Source organism: Phyllobates terribilis, unplaced genomic scaffold (assembly GCF_046119375.1).
Source record: "Phyllobates terribilis strain yellow unplaced genomic scaffold, ASM4611937v1 Scaffold_14__1_contigs__length_39327217, whole genome shotgun sequence".
NCBI lineage: Eukaryota > Metazoa > Chordata > Amphibia > Anura > Dendrobatidae > Phyllobates > Phyllobates terribilis.
In genome coordinates, this window is record NW_027362774.1 from 11,279,577 (window position 1) to 11,297,299 (window position 17,723).

Below are 17,723 nucleotides of genomic sequence, written 5' to 3' on the forward strand. Positions count from 1 at the left end.
ATACTGACCGTGTGAACGTTGCCTTGTAGCTACAATTTTGTAGCACGTTGGACTATCCTTGCCCAAACAGTGTGAATTTTTGTATCTGATGACTTAAAAAAGGTATTCCAGTCTTCAGAAATTATCACCTGTGTCCTGGATAGATGTTGTCATATAGGTGTGGGTCCTTTTCTTTCTCCTTTTAACCACAAGACCAAGATCAGGAGACGTTAAGTGGTTAAGCTAGTTGTGTCAACGCACTGTCGCCCCATTCATTGTCTGGGTCACTGACGAAAATATCACAAGACTGGTCGGATACATGCGCCACCATCCGATTCATCCAAGCCCAGATCCATAGTTGTGTCAGCGCACTGTCGCCCCATTCATTGTCTGGGTCACTGACGAAAATATCACAAGAGAGGTCGGATACATGCGCGACCATCCGATTCATCCAAGCCCAGATCGATAGTTGTGTCAGCGCACTGTCGCCCCATTCATTGTCTGGGGCACTGACGAAAATATCACTAGAGTAGTCGGATACATGTGCGACCATCCGATTCATCCAAGCCCAGATCCATAGTTGCGTCAGCGCACTGTCGCCCCATTCATTGTCTGGGGCACTGACGAAAATATCACAAGAGTGGTCGGATACATGCGCGACCATCCGATTCATCCAAGCCCAGATCCATAGTTGTGTCAGCACACTGTCGCCCCATTCATTGTCTGAGGCACTGACGAAAATATCACTAGAGTGGTCGGATACAAGTGCGACCATCCGATTCATCCAAGCCCAGATCCAGGGGAGACTGATGGACATAAGTGGATCCAGTGAATAGGTGACAATTTTCAGTGCCTGGGACACTATAATAAATCTGTACAATAATTCTATGTCTGCATTTATTTAAATTAAGTGTAAAAAGATTACAAGAGCTATTGTCGTTATTTATACCTCGTATGTTCTGTGTCCGCTACCTGTGCAAAATTCCTGTCCTCACAATATTTGTCATTTCTTTTTTTTTTTTCCTATTTCCATGCATTTGACCACCGGACCCTGCTACGCCAGTCTTTTGCAGAACAACATTTTATCTCAATGACATGACGCTCTTAAGGGGATTACATGAAAGAAAAAAAAAAAAAAAAAATTAAATGAGCTAAAACTCTGCAAATCCAAAAATTGAAGTTCTTGTTTCTATATTTCACTTTCAAAATATTTAGAACTTTGACAGATATGACATTATGTTTTCATTAAAACAGCTGATTTCAAAATGCTGCTCTGTGCAAAAACACCATAAAGAGTTTATGATGAACTGCCACGCTCTTAATGAAAGCAGTAAATCTGGACTGCAATATTTGTACAGGCGCTGGTTTGACCTTTGCCTCTTGCTATACACCACCAAAGCCGCTGCCTCGTTCGCAACACACCAGATGTAGAAGGGTTTTAAAACATGATCCGAGAGACTCTAAAAGATAAAATAAGGGGAAAATGTGCCATTACTCTGTTGCAGTTTATGATTAATTCAGTTCATATTTTACAATCTGGTTATACAGTAAAACTGCAGCATGTTCATCAAGTATTTGTCATTTATACCTAATGTCTAAAAATGTTTGATACTTTCAAAGGCTGAAAGGGAAAAAAAAAAAAAAAAAACTTCAGCCTGGAGCTAATTTGCAGAAAACACAACTGCAAGAGGGTTAATTACAAAAAAAAAAGACAGACAGCAATTAGCTATCCATCTGAAATAATGAACCAATCATGAACATTTGATGGTCAGCCATTTGCAATAAATAAACTGGAAGCTGTGCACCTCTCTCTATGCCTACAAATAGATTGCAGCTGCAGCCACCCTCTTAAATCTATCAGGTCTGCCCTGTGAGCATAGGGTATTAATTACAGCGCTGTAATGAAAGGAATGCTGTTGTTTTTTTAGCCTGCAGACACAACAAAGACGGACTTAAATTCTAGAACAGAAAGAGTCGCAGCGGGATATATGTCTGTACTGAGAAGTGGTCTTGTTTTATGTCTAATCTGGGGTCCTAATATAAAAGTAGGTATTGATTGGTAACAGTGAAAAACACCTGCGCAATCCAAGGTGCTGTAAAAAAGGTGGGTAGAAATTGACTGGCTCAATCATATTGCATGTGGGGTTTGTATTATAATCCTATCATGGTGACGGAAGCAGCAATTCTTTTAGACTACAGTTGAGGCAACGCTTGGGTCCTAGAAGTTTGACTCGGCATTGAACAGTGTAAAAAGACCAAAAAGGAGTGACATCCTGGTATAGGAAAGTGTAGGAAGACCAGAGAGGGGCGACGTCTGGATGGAAGCGTGAGAAGACCAGAGAGAGGGGCGACGTCTGGATGGAAGAGTGAGAAGCCCAGAGAGGAGCGACGTCTGAATGGAAGCATGAGAAGACCAGAGAGGGGCGACGTCTGAATGGAAGCGTGAGAAGACCAGAGAGAGGGGCGACGTCTGAATGGAAGCGTGAGAAGACCAGAGAGAGGGGCGACGTCTGAATGGAAGCGTGAGAAGACCAGAGAAGGGAGACGTCTGAATGGAAGCGTGAGAAGCCCAGAGAGAGGGGCGACGTCTGGATGGAAGCGTGAGAAGACCAGAGAGAGGGGCGACGTCTGGATGGAAGCGTGAGAAGACCAGAGAGAGGGGCGACGTCTGAATGGAAGCGTGAGAAGACCAGAGAGGAGCGACGTCTGAATGGAAGAGTGAGAAGCCCAGAGAGGGGCGACGTCTGGATGGAAGCATAAGAAGACCAGAGAGGGGCGACGTCTGAATGGAAGCGTGAGAAGACCAGAGAGGGGCGACGTCTGAATGGAAGCGTGAGAAGACCAGAGAGGGATGATGTCTGGATGGAAGTGTGAGAAGACCAGAGAGATATGGCATCTAGGATTATGAAAAAAGTAATAGGATATAAACATACATGTGCTGTTACAAATAAATTTACAGTGCCTTGAAAAAGTTTTCATACCCCGGGAACATTTGTAATTTTTTTCATGTTACACCCACAAACTTAAAAGTATTTTATTGGGATTTTATGTGATACAACACAAATTAGCAAGTTTTTGTGAAGTGTAAATGAAATGATACAAGGTATTCTAAATATTTTCAAAATATAAATTTGAAAATTGTGAGGTGCATTTGTATTCAGCCCCCCTGAGTCAATACTTTGTAGGACCACCTTTCTCTGCAATTACTGATGCAGTCTTTTGGGGGGTCTGTCTCTACCAGTTTTGCACATCTAGAGGTGACATTTTTGTCCCTTTTATGCACACTCGCTCTCATTCAGTGAGATTGGATGGAGACGTCTGTGATCAGCAATTTTCTTGCAAAGTCTTGTCACAGATTCTCTGGGATTTGGGTCTGGATTGTGACTGGGCCTTTCACACACAGGAATATGCTCTGATGTAAACCCTCCATTGTAGCTCTGGCAGGAGGTTTATGGTTGTTGTCCTACTTGAAGGTGAATCTATGCCCCAGCCTGAAATCCTTTACAGCCTCTAACAGGTTTTCCTCCAGAACTTAGCTCCATCCATCTTCCAAGTAACTCTGACCAGCTTCCCGGCTCCTGCTGAATAAAAGCCTCCCCACAGCATGATGCTGCCACCACTGTCACGGTGTAGGGGGAATGCTGGTGAGGAAATGGCACATACGGGCAGGGTAAGCAGGGAAAACTAGTCTGTCCCTAGACTGGGAACTCTGAATAGCCCTGACCCCAAAGGTATCTCTGATGGTGAGAAGGTTTGGGTCTCCACCCTAAGCCCTAACTCCTCCACAAGCTCTGTGCTAATCCCCCTCACCTCCCTCCACTGAAAAAGGTACAGCAACTTCAAAGGAAAGGACTTCAGCGGCACAAACAAACAGGTCAGCACAGCACAGCTTCTAGGTATAGAGTGGAACTCTATCAGCAGCACCACCTGGTGGAAGGAGAGGCTACTTAAAGGCTAGGGGGGGAGACTCACACATTAACTCACATCCACCAGGACACGCAATAGAACTTGCATTAACTCATGTAGTACTAGGGGAAATAACACAGTTAAAGTTACAGCGGCATCTAGAATAGACCGCAGATACTCAGCTTTTAAGAGAGGCCTCTGCACTTGAAACAGGATATGTCCGGAAAAGGTCCACATTTCCTGAGTGACGAGATATGAAAAACGTTATGAGTTTCCAACACTGGGGGTAGTTTGAGTTGGTATAACACAGGGTTATAAATGGCCGATATCCTAAATGGATCAATAACCCCGGAGCTAGGACTCCCAGCAGCACGCCTCCACCTGACGTGCTTGGACAACACCCACAATAATTCACTCTGAGGTCTGGACCTGCACTTTTATTTCCACATCTGCGGTTACAGTCAGAGGGCACACACTCAGAACGGCAAACAGCTGCAGTGTCCCCCCGGGGCCCAGTGCTCCCTCTGCTGGAGAGCACAGTAGGAAGCTCCGTCCCTCCCAGGCCCCTCCTCCTGGAACGACGCCTAGACCCACCATTAATCTGAGGTGCAGTCCGGACTCCACCCCCTTTTCCAGGCTCGTTCCCAATCACTTCTGGTAGTGGGGTAGGAGTTGATGCAACCAGTATGGTAGAAATAGTTGTAACTAGGCAATTACTTACACAGAAAGCCCCCCAACTTACAACTTTTCTGACCCTCCAGTCAACCGGATTGTGTTTCTCCAGCCAGGGAAGGCCCAATACAATGGGAGTGGGCAGGTTCTCCAAGAGGTGACAGGACAGGACCTCCCGGTGGAGAGTTCCTATGCTCAGCTTCACATTACGCACCACTTTGGAGAGGACCTTCTGGCTGAGAGGAACTGAGTCGATCAAAGCCATGGGAATGGGTCTAACTAAAGCACTGCTGGCTAGACCATGAACCCGAGCAAAACGAGAATCCATCAAATTGACACCCGTTCCGCTATCGACCAGTACTAGCTAACAAACCCAAACTGAACTGACTCCTGAGGGCTGGGTTGTTCCACTGCGTGTCAGTCACCCATCTCTGAAACTCTGAGCAGTACTCCTCCACTGCGCGTGTTCCCTGCTTGAGTTTACGGAGATTAGACTCGGCAAAGGTCACCCTATCAGGTTCACCATATACCTGAGCCAGGGCAGCAAAAAACCCGTCCACCGACTGCAGCGATGGTGAGTCAACCGGAAAGGAGAAGGCCCAGGTCTGGGGGTCCCCCTTAAGAAGAGACTATAATCCCCACCCGCTGTTCCTCACTTCCAGATGAACTCGGCCGGACCCTGAAATAAAGCTTACAGGCTTCACGGAAAACAAAAAATTTGTCTCGCTACCAGAAAATTTATCTGGAAGAGAGACCTTGGGTTCTGGCACGGGCTGAGCATGAGCCGACGCCAGGTAACCCACAACTTGCTGCAGCTGTTGCACTACTTAAGTTCGCAGACCAGCTACCTCTTCAGAGATGGTCTGCATCAGGTGAGAAAATGCACCTGCTAAGACAATCTGAGACATAGTGACTCAAGGAAAATGGTAAGGCTGCTGATAATGTCACGGTATAGGGGGAATGCTAGTGAGGAAATGGCAGATATGGGCAGGGTGTGCAGGGAAAACTAGTCTGTCCATCGACTGGGAACCCTGAATAGCCCTGACCCCGAAGGTATCTCTGATGGTGAGAAGGTTTGGGTCTCCACCCTAAGCCCTAACTCCTCCACAAGCCCTGCGCTAATCCCCCTCACCTCCCTCCACTGAAAAAGGTACAGCAACTTCAAAGGAAAGGACTTCAGCGGCACAAACAAACAGGTCAGCACAGTACAGCTTCCAGGTATAGAGTGGAACTCTATCAGCAGCACCACCTGGTGGAAGGAGAGGCTACTTAAAGGCTGGGGGGGGGGGGGGGGGGAGACTCACACATTAACCCACATCCACCAGGACACAGCAATAGAACTGGCATTAACTCATGCAGTACTAGGGAAAATAACAGTTAAAGTTACAGCGGCATCTAGAATAGATCCCAGATACTCAGCGCTAGACAGCGCGTAACAATCACCATGTGTGACGGTGGGGATGGTGTTTTCAGGGTGATGTGTAGTGTTAGTTTTCCACCGCACATAATGCTTTGCATTTAGCCCAAAAAGTTATACATTTGACTCATCTGACCAAAGTCCTTCTTCCACATGCTATATAGAGGACACAGTGAGGATGTAACATGATGATGACGTCTGTGAAGACCCTGGGCCTTCCATGGGCGTAATACTACTCAGACAACAGGGTACGGGTAAAACAGCATGGCAATGCTTTATTGAACCACATGACCGGCTGGTCCCAATCTGGCTTCTCCGAATTACTCCATGGGTTCCAGGTGACCGAAGAGTCCCGCCTGGCAACCCCAAACAACATATCCATGGAGCCAGGTGACTTCATCGTCCCAACCTCGTCACCCCAAATGTATCCATGGGCTCTGTGATGGTCAATGGAGCAGATCCACATCTTTCCAGTCAGGGCTATATACCCTTAGACTAGAATCATGTAGAATCCAAATCTGTGTCTCTTTGGTTAAAGCCATACTTCGAAGCTGATGGTGTGAAGAGAGTCTAAACCTTGACTCTCCCTGTAAAGTGTAGCGCCGGCGTCCCTGCCCTCTGCTAGGCAGGGATGCTGTTCCCCTCACCCCTCTGCTCCGAGCCCGGTGTCCTCCTCCCGCTCTGCTGGCAGTGCGCGCTCCTTCCCGGCCACTGTGCTTAGGGCGCGCGCGCGCTCCCTCCCTCTTAAAGGGGTCGTACCTACCCTTTACCCAGAGACTGTCCCGGTCACTTGACGTGACCTCCTGCCCGTTCATCCAGAGACTGCCCCGGTCACTTGCCGTGACCTCCTGCCCGTTCATCCAGAGACTGCCCCGGTCACTTGCCGTGACCTCCAGCCCGTTCACTCAGAGACTGTCCCGGTCACCTGCTGTGACTGCCTGCCCGTCTTCCCTGGTCGCCACCCGCTCCCTTACAAGGACCGCCCCCTTGTATAGTAGCTCAGAGGTTCCGCTCGGTGGTCCTTGTTTTTTGCTCACTTTGATTTTATTCTTCATTTTCGCCCGGCTGACAAAAACATCAAGGCGGACGCCTTGTCCCGATCCTTTCTGGTGTCTGATCTCGAGGAAGAACCGAAACACATCATCGATCCCGCCAGAGTAATGCAGGTGGCTCCCGTGAGTCTAAATCGTCTCCCTCCCGGTAAGACGTTCGTGTCAGTACCTGATCGGGAGAAGATCCTACACTGGGGTCACTCTTCTAAACTAGCTGGCCACGCCGGTCAGAAAAAGACCCTCCAGCTTATTACCCGGCACTACTGGTGGCCTACCCTGCACAAGGACGTAATAGACTTTGTTTCTGCCTGTGTGTCCTGCGCCCGCAACAAGGTTCCGAGACATCTGCCAGCCGGTCGCCTCCTTCCGCTTCCAGTACCTGCTGCCCCCTGGCAGCATATAGCAATGGACTTTATAACTGATCTCCCCGTCTCTGCCGGTTGTACGGTCATTTGGGTGGTCGCTGACCGCTTTTCCAAGATGGCTCATTTCGTTCCCCTGCCAGGCCTCCCGTCTGCACCCGAGCTGGCTAAAGACTTTATCCGCCACATCTTCCGTCTTCATGGACTGCCCCTCCACATAGTGTCGGATCGTGGGGTACAGTCCACCTCACGCTTCTGGAGAGCCACTTGTAAACTGCTAGACGTCACCCTGGACTTCTCCTCCGCTTACCACCCACAGTCTAATGGTCAAGTGGAGCGGATCAATCAGAACCTGACCAGTTACCTCCGGCACTTCGTTAATGCCCACCATTCAGACTGGGTGGATCTCCTGCCATGGGCCGAATTTTCTTACAACAATCACGAGAGCGAATCTTCCTCCAAATCCCCGTTTTTTGTAGTCTTCGGTCAGCATCCTCGGATCCCATTTCCCGTCTCCACTTCGGTGGACAATCCGGCTGCGGAATCTCTTGTTAACAAATTTTCCTCCATATGGGAGAGTACCCGGTCCGCACTCCTTTTGTCATCCGAGCGTATGAAAAGACATGCTGACAAAAAACGTTTGGATCCTCCTCAATTCCGTCCAGGGGATAAGGTCTGGCTCTCGTCCAAGTATGTCCGGCTCAAGATTCCTTCCTATAAGTTAGGGCCTCGGTTCATCGGTCCTCTGGAGGTCATCAGTCAGATCAACCCGGTGGCCTATAAATTGAAACTCCCGGCCAACTTGCGGATCCCTAACTCCTTCCATGTATCTCTCCTCATACCTGTGGTACTTAACTCTTTTTCCAAGTCTACAGGTACGCCTCCTGCTCCGGTTTCCGCTGAAAACGAATTTGAGGTAGAGAACATTCTGGCCACCAAAAGGGTAAGAGGGAAGACCTTTTTTGTAGTAGATTGGAAGGGGTTTGGTCCTGAAGAGAGAACGTGGGAGCCCCGGGAGAACATCCATGCCCCTCTCATCCTAGCTAAATTTCTCTCTGACCTAAAAAAGGGGGGGCCTAAAGGGGGGGGTACTGTAGCGCCGGCGTCCCTGCCCTCTGCTAGGCAGGGACGCTGTTCCCCTCACCCCTCTGCTCCGAGCCCGGTGTCCTCCTCCCGCTCTGCTGGCAGCGCGCGCTCCTTCCCGGCCACTGTGCTTAGGGCGCGCGCGCGCGCTCCCTCCCTCTTAAAAGGGGCCGCGCGCGCCGTCCTAAGGAGTCCCCGGCCAATGGCCGGAGGACTTCACCATATATAAGGCACCTCCTCCAAAATGGAGGTGCCCGAGCAATGTTGTTGCACTGTTCACTACTCTGCTTCAGCCCTCAGGTCCCGTTGCCAGTTACCTGCCAGTTACCTGCCAGAATCCTGCCAGTTTGCTGTCTGTTTCCTGCCTGACATTCCTCCTACCTGCTTGCTAGCCTGAGGTCTGACGGTCTGCCTTCCTACTCCTGTCAGTCTGTCTATGGACCAGCTTGCCCGCTCACCTGGGAGCGCACATCTGCTACCTGCCTGCTAGCCTACCTGGAGGCTCCGCCGTCACGTGCTGTGACCACCTGCCATTCCAGAGACTCCTGCCCGCTCACCTGGGAGCGCTCATCTGCTGCCTGTCAGTTGGCCTACCTGGAGGCTCCGCCGTCACGTGCTGTGACCACCTGCCATTCCAGAGACTCCTGCCCGCTCACCTGGGAGCGCTCATCTGCTGCCTGTCTGTTGGCCTACCTGGAGGCCCCGCCGTCACGTGCTGTGACCACCTGCCATTCCAGAGACTCCTGCCCGCTCACCTGGGAGCGCTCATCTGCTGCCTGTCTGTTGGCCTACCTGGAGGCTCCGCCGTCACATGCTGTGACCACCCGTTTACCCAGAGACTCTCGCTTGCTCACCTGGGAGCACACATCTACCATCTGCCTGCTAGCCTACCTGGAGGCTCAGCCATCACAGGTCGTACCTACCCTTTACCCAGAGACTGCCCTGGTCACTTGCCGTGACCTCCTGCCCGTTCATCCAGAGACTGCCCCGGTCACTTGCCATGACATCCTGCCCGTTCATCCAGAGACTGCCCCGGTCACTTGCCGTGACCTCCAGCCCGTTCACTCAGAGACTGTCCCGGTCACCTGCTGTGACTGCCTGCCCGTCTTCCCTGGTCGCCACCCGCTCCCTTACAAGGACCGCCCCCTTGTATAGTAGCTCAGAGGTTCCGCCTCCCAGACCCGTTACATAAAGTCTCTTTCTAATTTCTGTGTCAAGTCTCTCTTCAGCAAGATAGATAAACCCTTTTTCTATTTACATATAAAGGTCATCCGTCACAGGTCAGGGTTAGAGGTAAAGGTGCAGGGTTCATTGTTTGAGCTAATCAACTTACATAGCTGGTATAGCAGGGGCTCTTTAAATCAACATCATTGTTTCAGAATCAAAGAGGAGACAACAATCAGGGTTATACAAATACTGGTCTGTTCTTATTGACCAGGCACATAAATACACATACTTTCACAAGTCAACCAAAACACAATAGTGTATTTCTCTTGGATTAACAAATCTAAACGTCTGGCTGATAAAGATTTTAAGCTGTATCGTCACAACGTCTAATCGGAATTCTATAGGTACTGATATGTAAGAAATGCCCATGACAACTACATTCACATATTGTGATACAATGTATCTATGAATAACAATGTTGTGGCACAATTTTGAATTTGTGATTTCCTTTAAAATCTGGTCTTTTACCCATAAAAGCCGTCATTGACTTTGCATCCACACAGATATGATATAACATAAAAGATATTTTACATACCCATATTTTCACCATTCAGTTTATGGCACATCTTCTAATAAAAGATATACATCAAGCTCACTGTGTCACTTCTTAGACGGTCTTATGAATCAGAGGAAAATATGAGAGGATACAGCTGGCATTGATCATTCCTCATTCCTCCAGAACGTGGTTATTATTCTACATTTACACATAGATGGCAGGGAGCTAGTTTTTCAATATCACAATTACAATAAAGCTAATACTCTGCAACACTACAACAAAGTGTAGATATTCTTCTTTGTAGTAAAATGGTTCTAGTTATTGTTGTTTAAAATAAAGTTGTTAAGTCTTGAAATAAAAAATAACTTTGAATGCAAAGCAACAACTTCTATCCCTCTTGGGCAGGAATCTTTCAGATTTTTCCTGCCGATGCCAATATCTCGGTGGCATCTCTGCCGTGGGAAATCCACAGTAAATATGTTCCCTGGGAAGTCTGCTTAAATAACCAATTCAAATGAGCAATTTCCACATGGACTATCCATTCCAGGAAGATGCAACATGCGCAACTTTGGTCAGGTGCTGCTCGAGCCATAGGCAGCAGAAATCAGATACTAGCTCCATTATTGCAGCTGTGCATACTTTACTTTGAAATGCTGCAGCGTTTCAGAGAAAACCTACTTTGAAAAGCTATCTACACAACATTTAAAATACTATAAATATGCTTAATATATTGTAGGGAGATTTTTTTTCCCCTGTTGTACTAATATTTTTTGCGATATTTGCATTGTCACTCGTACGGTAATGCTATTTCACTGTGACTCATGGATCACCCTCTTGCCTTGGGAACTCTACCCCATTTCTAGGATGTTCAAGAGCCAGTAAAATAAAAAAAAGAATCCTTTATTACTTTTGTGAGCAGCTGACCTTGTTCAAAAAGACTATTGGACCAATGGACGTAGAGCGGAATCAACGGCTCTGAGGGATGCAGACTGTGAAGACCCAGGGGTCTTCCCTGGGTGTAATACTACTTAGACCACACAGGGTGAGGATTAAACAGTGTGGCACTATTTTATTCAACCACCAAACAGACAATAAACATATAGAACAGTCCCAGCATATACCCAAGATGGTGCAAAATTACACAGTCACACCCTTTCACTGGCCCGCCGGGAATAGAGCAACTGCGATTTTTTGAGACTTCCTGGACCAACTACCTCAACTAGTGGCCCCCCGGTTTTGGTGGGCACCCACAGAGAGGAGGTAGCGGCAAGCTTAGGAAGCTGACAGTCCATTGAGATACAAAGCCAGAAGACCCGAAGGTCCCACCCTGGCTTCTCCGAACATCTCCATGGGTTCCAGGCGACCGGAGGGTCCCACCTGGCAACCCCAAACAACATATCCATGGGACCAGGTGACCGCATTGTCCCAACCTGGTTTCCCCAAATGTATCCATGGGTTCTCCAATGGTCAATGGAGCAGATCTGTATCCTTCCAGCCATGGCCGGGTACCCTTAGGCTGGAATCCTGTAGAATCCAAATCTGTGTCTCTCTGGTTCGAGCCATGCTACCAAGCTGCTGTTCTGAAGAGTCTCTCTGATTTTCTGATTCTCCTTGCTGCAGGATAGAAACCCCTTTTTATATTTACATATGTGGCTAAGGTCATCATTCACAGGTCAGGGGGAAAGGTGCAGGTCTCATTGTTTGAGCATTTAATCAATTTACATAGTTGGTATCTCCCTGCTCTGTAAATCAACAACTAGCTCACTTAGTACAATATGTAATTAGCATATTAACAAACACTATTGTTGCCCTCCTTGACCAGCCAAAGAAACACACAATTCTAAAGTCAACACAAACACAATAGTGTTTTTCTCATGGCCTAACAAATGTAGACGTCTTGCTAATTAAGGTAAGAAGCTGTGTCGTCACAGACTTTTTCCAGCACGGAGCACCGGTTACGTCAATCTTATTGTTGTGTTTTATTAGAGATTTGCTTGCTCGTCACTTCAACCTCAGGAATCAATGTTTCCATTCAGTGACAGTAAGAAGAGGAAGACGTGCAGGCTGGATCTTATGCATAAATAAAGCCAGACCCAAGATTGGTAATCAAGGAAAGCAATCATTCCATTAATCTTGTTACAGTCTCAGGGGCCTCAAGCCATTGTTCACCAAGCCACTAGTCCCATTGTGTGGATGGGGATAGTAGACCCAGCAGAGCTGTCAGCACAGGAGATCTCGCATGTAGTCCCAGGTGATGGGTTCGGCCTGGGGAAATTACCTCCACCAATGCACAGCTAGCTTTGGGGGGGGGGGGGGGGTGAACACTTCTGTCCATACAGGGGGCTCATCCCAGGGAGGGAGATGAGTAAGCCACATGTTTAGTAAGAGAGTTAACGCAGTGACGAGGATCTATTGCTGAGGTACTGATGTCCTTGTATGGATGACCTATGAAGTTTGGAGATCAGTTGCCAGCTGGGCTGGATACATATTCTACGGTCGTGGGATCTGTCGTCTGGATTTGAGGAATTATCTGAAGGACTGTTGCTGCTGGATACATGTGCTATGGTCGTGTTATCTGTCGTCTGGAGGAGCGTGGACTATGACTACAGACTATACTGACGGGAGACACGAAATCCGTGGGCCAACCAAAAGTTGGGAGACAGAAATTATCACCTGGTACGGGGCCAGAGGAACTACCGGCCTCGGGGAGGGGATCTTGTGGACTGGGGGGCAATGTATTTTGCCCATCTACCCAGAGTTCCTATAAAACCATTGATGTACGGAATAAAAAAATAGTTACATTGTTAACCTGCCTAGATGATTATTACAACCCACAACCTCAGATCTTCACAAATTTCTATATACTTTTGGCTCTTATCTATTCAAGAGCAGTGACTATTTGTCCTGCAGATTTGTTTCCCTCGTACTACTGGATTGACGGATGCAGATGATCTTATTCTGGCTTCATAACTAGGCTGTGAGTGCAGGGTGCTTAAGACTCCGTTTCTTTGGATGTCTCTATGTACTAGTACTCAAACTGAGAGATTTCAATAGATAGCTTGACTCGACTGCAGGAGGCACGTATGGATAATCCAGAAGAAGGTTTATTTTCATGCTGAATTTTTGTAGTTATGCACAATTACAGTAGGTGATAAAGACTATACTGAACCAGGGATGCAAGACATGAATTTCTTAACATGCTTGACATACAGAAAAATGAGGAAGGGACATCAGAGCTAGGGAGGCAGACAGGGAGAGAGGAAGGACAAACTTCTAAAGGCAAACCTTATTCCATAGCAACACACCGATACAATACTGTATGATTCCCAAGTCGTGGGACATGACAGTTCTGCAGTCCCAGTGAGCAGGCAATGCAAATTTTACATTTTTTTTTTATATAATGGAACATATATGTATGTTTCCAAAACTGGAAGATTTCATATAGTCTTATAATTTTAGTATATGGGCTCATGCACAAATATATTATGGATTCCTGTTGTCCGCATAGTTCATACGGCACCCAGTTAATGTTCCAGGTCCATAATGTGCACCTATATGCCTCACATTTCATACTGCGGCATGTACTTTTTCAGAGGAGTTCTGCCATATTGTCTCATGACTATGGGTTCATAATACAGAACCGCACGGACTATGGCTATGTGTTCACAGATTTTTTTTTTCTAGAGGGGTTTTATGCAGCCTTTTGATCGGACGTTGCCTAGTTTGGAGAGGCTTCCATCAAGACCTGTTTCAATAAAGTGACGCAGACTCTTGTTTTTCCACACTAGGTATGTTCAAAAACTGAAGTGAAAAAAAAATAAAAAAATTAAACAATAGAAAAAAAATAGGAAGAATCTTTTACGTGTTTTTTTTTTTTAGGGATTTTTCAGGTACTTCTTAGAAATACGCATTGTGTTCCGCCTTACAGACTCCGTGCACACAGCTTTGCCTTAGAAATGATCTTAAACTATGGCAGAAGTTTTTTCTAAATACACGGCAACCAGACGGAAAATATCCATTGTTTACATTACATGTAACTGAAAATTATGCTTTTTTTGTGACACACCATTTCTAGACTCTCATATAAATCTGGTAGCGCACAATGAGGAGCACAGTTATCCAAACCATTTACCATTATCTACAATATTTTAAAAATACTATTTTATATGTAATTACACCTTAAAAATATCAACCTTTTTTATTAGACCAAGCAAATAATTGGTATTAAACGCAAAGAACAAAAATTCTTATGCAAGTCAGCTTAATAAAGTAGTCCTTCAACTTAGGAACAATTACTGTCATTTATCAGGCTGAACAGCAATAAGGGAAGAATCGACAGCTTTCAAGAGCCGCGTATAATGATATGCAAAGCCACAACACTTCACTGTGGAACTGTCTCCGTCTCATCAATAGATCTTGCAGTACCTACAATTTATCAATAGAAATGTGGTAACCTATGAAGGCATGGCAAGGAAGATAAATATGAACTGGGAAAGGATAAAAAAAAGGTTCAGGAACATTTGAATTTTAAGTGATAAAGTGCCGGCTGCGTCTAATTCAGATGCAGAAATGGGATCATCTCAGTCTTTGTTGAACAGAAAAAAAAGAGTATTATAGTGAAAAACAAGGGAAAATAACCGAAAAATCTCTCAGAAATTAAATAAAAAATGCTGTTATTACAGAACAGTCATTAAAAAAAAAAAAATCTAATAATCTCTTTAAAAAAAATTTAAATTAAAAGGGGTTGTCCCTTTTCAGAAAATCTTGGTTCCTGATCACAGTTTGTTATAAAAAAAAAAAAAAAAAAAAAAACACACGCTTCATTCATTGTCCCCAGGTCCAGTGTGGAGTCTCGGCTGCAGCGCGTGACGTCAAGGACGCGGCTGCCAATCAATGAGCTCAGCAACTGAGCAGATAATTCTGTCTAGAGCAGTTAGCCATGCTGTCGACATGTCACTTGGCGCCCATTTCAGCCTTTATAATATTTCTATGTACGAGTAAATCCTGTTTTTTTGTGCCTTGAAAAAGACGCCATTAAGGTATTGAAACGCGTTGTCTGAATAAAAGAACGCTCATCGAACCATCTTGCAGCTTTAGACTTTCTTCCTTCCGCACAGCCTATTTTTATTTATTTTTTTTTTAAATCAAATGTTTTTTATTCAGTTTTATAAAGATTATCACAAAGGTAAAACAAAAACAAAAAAAACAACAACCAGACAAACATTGGAGAAACACAGTTCTCCACCCCCCCACAACCGTAAAAAGCATTAAACATGAGTTATTTATACATTGGCTCGGCAAAACCAGCATAATTAGATGAACAAATATTTGAACATAGTAACATTAGTCAATCCAATTACATATAACTTGTGGAAGTATTAATAACACTTTTATTAATTTTCAAAGAAGTTTAATTTGAGGCACCATATAAATGTAACTCAAAGCAAGCCGAGGCGAAATCTCCTCAGTTCCTTAGATGTCAAACCACAGCCATCAATCCATAGACCCCATATCTTGTCAAATTTAGAGATGGCATCTCTTTTTAGGTATATGCTGTAACATCCCTGGCGGTGTGCTTGCATAGTGCACCACCTCCCACCATGCAAGACTGCAATCTTACCCATCAGTCCAACCTGCAAACCTTGCTCCAGTTCATGCTGTGTGCATGTCTCTTGACTGACTGCTTAGGGCGGCGGCCCGGTTACTTCCTGATTCTTATAGCTGCTGTGGGTGCACCCCTAATACGTCTCTAGCCTATTGCTGTGAGTCACTGGATATTTAAACCCCCTCCACCCAGAAGGAGGTGCCTGAGCAACACTAACTATCAGTGTGCTCCTTGCCTCTGAGTTGCCAGGTCTTGTCCTGTATCTTGTCTGTTTCTGCCACCCTGGGGGCTGCATACCCAGGCCTGTTATCTCTGACTTCTAGTCTGTTTCCGCCACCCTGGGGGCTGTATACCCAGGCCTGTTATCTGTGACTTCTAGTCCATTTCCGTCACCCTGGGGGCTGTATACCCAGGCTCGTTCCTGTATCTCGTTGCAATATCAGTTCCTGTCTGAACTGTCTCCTAGCCTGTTACCTGTTTGTCTCTATGTCCGTACCCTCCCTTTTCCTGCAGTGTCTGAACCTGCACCTAACTCCAACTCGTTGTCTCTGTACTTCTGTTTGTGAGTTTTGTATCCCCTCGCTACTTCATTGTAAGTACCTTGTGTGTATCTGGTTCTGCTTGTCCCTTTTCCCTTCCTCCATATCTACCTCCTTTGTTCTAGCCATCTTCCTGTATTTTCCTATCTGTTCCATGTGAACAGAGCCCTGTCCTCTCTGCCTGCTCCGTCAGCCCTGTTCTGCTCTGCTTGCTCACCGCTCCGGCGGTTCCTCTCTGCTCTGCCTTGCCCACCGCTCCAGCGGTTCCTCTCTGCTCTGCCTTGCCCACCGCTCCGGCGGTTTCTCTCTGCCTTGTCCACCACTCCGGCGGTTCCCCTCTGCTCTGCCTTGTCCACCGCACCTGGGGTATTGTTCTGCTCTGCTTGCTCACCGCGCCAGCGGTTCCTCTCTGCTCTGCCTTGTCCACCGCTCTGGCGGTTCCTCTCTGCTCTGCCCTGTCCACCGCTCCAGCGGTTTCGCTCTGCTCTGCCTTGTCCACCGCACCTGCGGTTTCGCTCCGCTCTGCTGGCTCGCCGCTCTGGCGGTTTCGCTCCGCTCTGCCTTGTCCACCGCACCTGCGGTTCCGCTCTGCTCAGCCTTGTCCTCTGCTCCGGCGGTTTCGCTTTACTCTGCTTGTCTACCGCATCTGCGGCTCTGTTCCTGTCTCCCAGTCTGTACTGGACCCTATTCAGCCTGCGCTCCAACCTGCTAGTACCTACCTGTCTGCACTCCAGCTGTGTTTGCCAGTATCTCCCTGTCTGCACTCCAGCCATGCTTGCCAGTACCCACCAGTCTGCATACCAGCCGTGCTTGCCAGTACCCACCAGTCTGCATACCAGCCGTGCTTACCAGTACCCACCAGTCCGCATACCAGCCGTGCTTACCAGTACCCACCTGTCTGCATACCAGCCGTGCCTGCCAATACCCACCTGTCTGTATGCCAGGCTAACCTACCTGTTCCTGCATTCCCCGGTGTGGGTCAACAGCTGTGACCGGGGTCTGACCTGAAGTAGCACCTGGTCCCTCTGCTCGGTTCCTCCTTGGTTCACGGAGTCGACTGAGCCACCGTGCGACCTTGGTCGGATCGGGTTGATACTTAGTTACGCCCCTCCAGGCACTCCTCGGTTCATGGTACAGTGGGATCACTAATCACGCTCACGCCAGTCAGTCCGGGAGCGAGCGTAACATATGCCTTTTTCCAAATTTACTAGCCAGTTAACTTTATTAATAAATTCTGATATCATAGGCTCGTGATCTGCTATCCATTTTGGGGATATCAATTTTCTTACCATATATAACATACGTGCCGCCGCAATTTTGCCGTACTAATCAATAGTCAGATCATCAACATATCCCAATATACATAGCAATGGTGAAAGCTCTAT

General features: G+C 47.0%; 1 long non-coding RNA gene across 1 annotated transcript in view; it reads right to left on the bottom strand.

Annotated features, from left to right (window-relative positions):
- Positions 1-950: 950 nt before the first annotated feature.
- Positions 951-17,723, bottom strand: part of LOC141175744 (uncharacterized) — a 158,381-nt gene continuing 141,608 nt past the window's right edge. Inside the window, exon 4 of the long non-coding RNA XR_012253054.1 lies at positions 951-1,439. This is a non-coding gene — a long non-coding RNA (uncharacterized lncRNA). The remainder of the gene's footprint in view (positions 1,440-17,723) is intronic.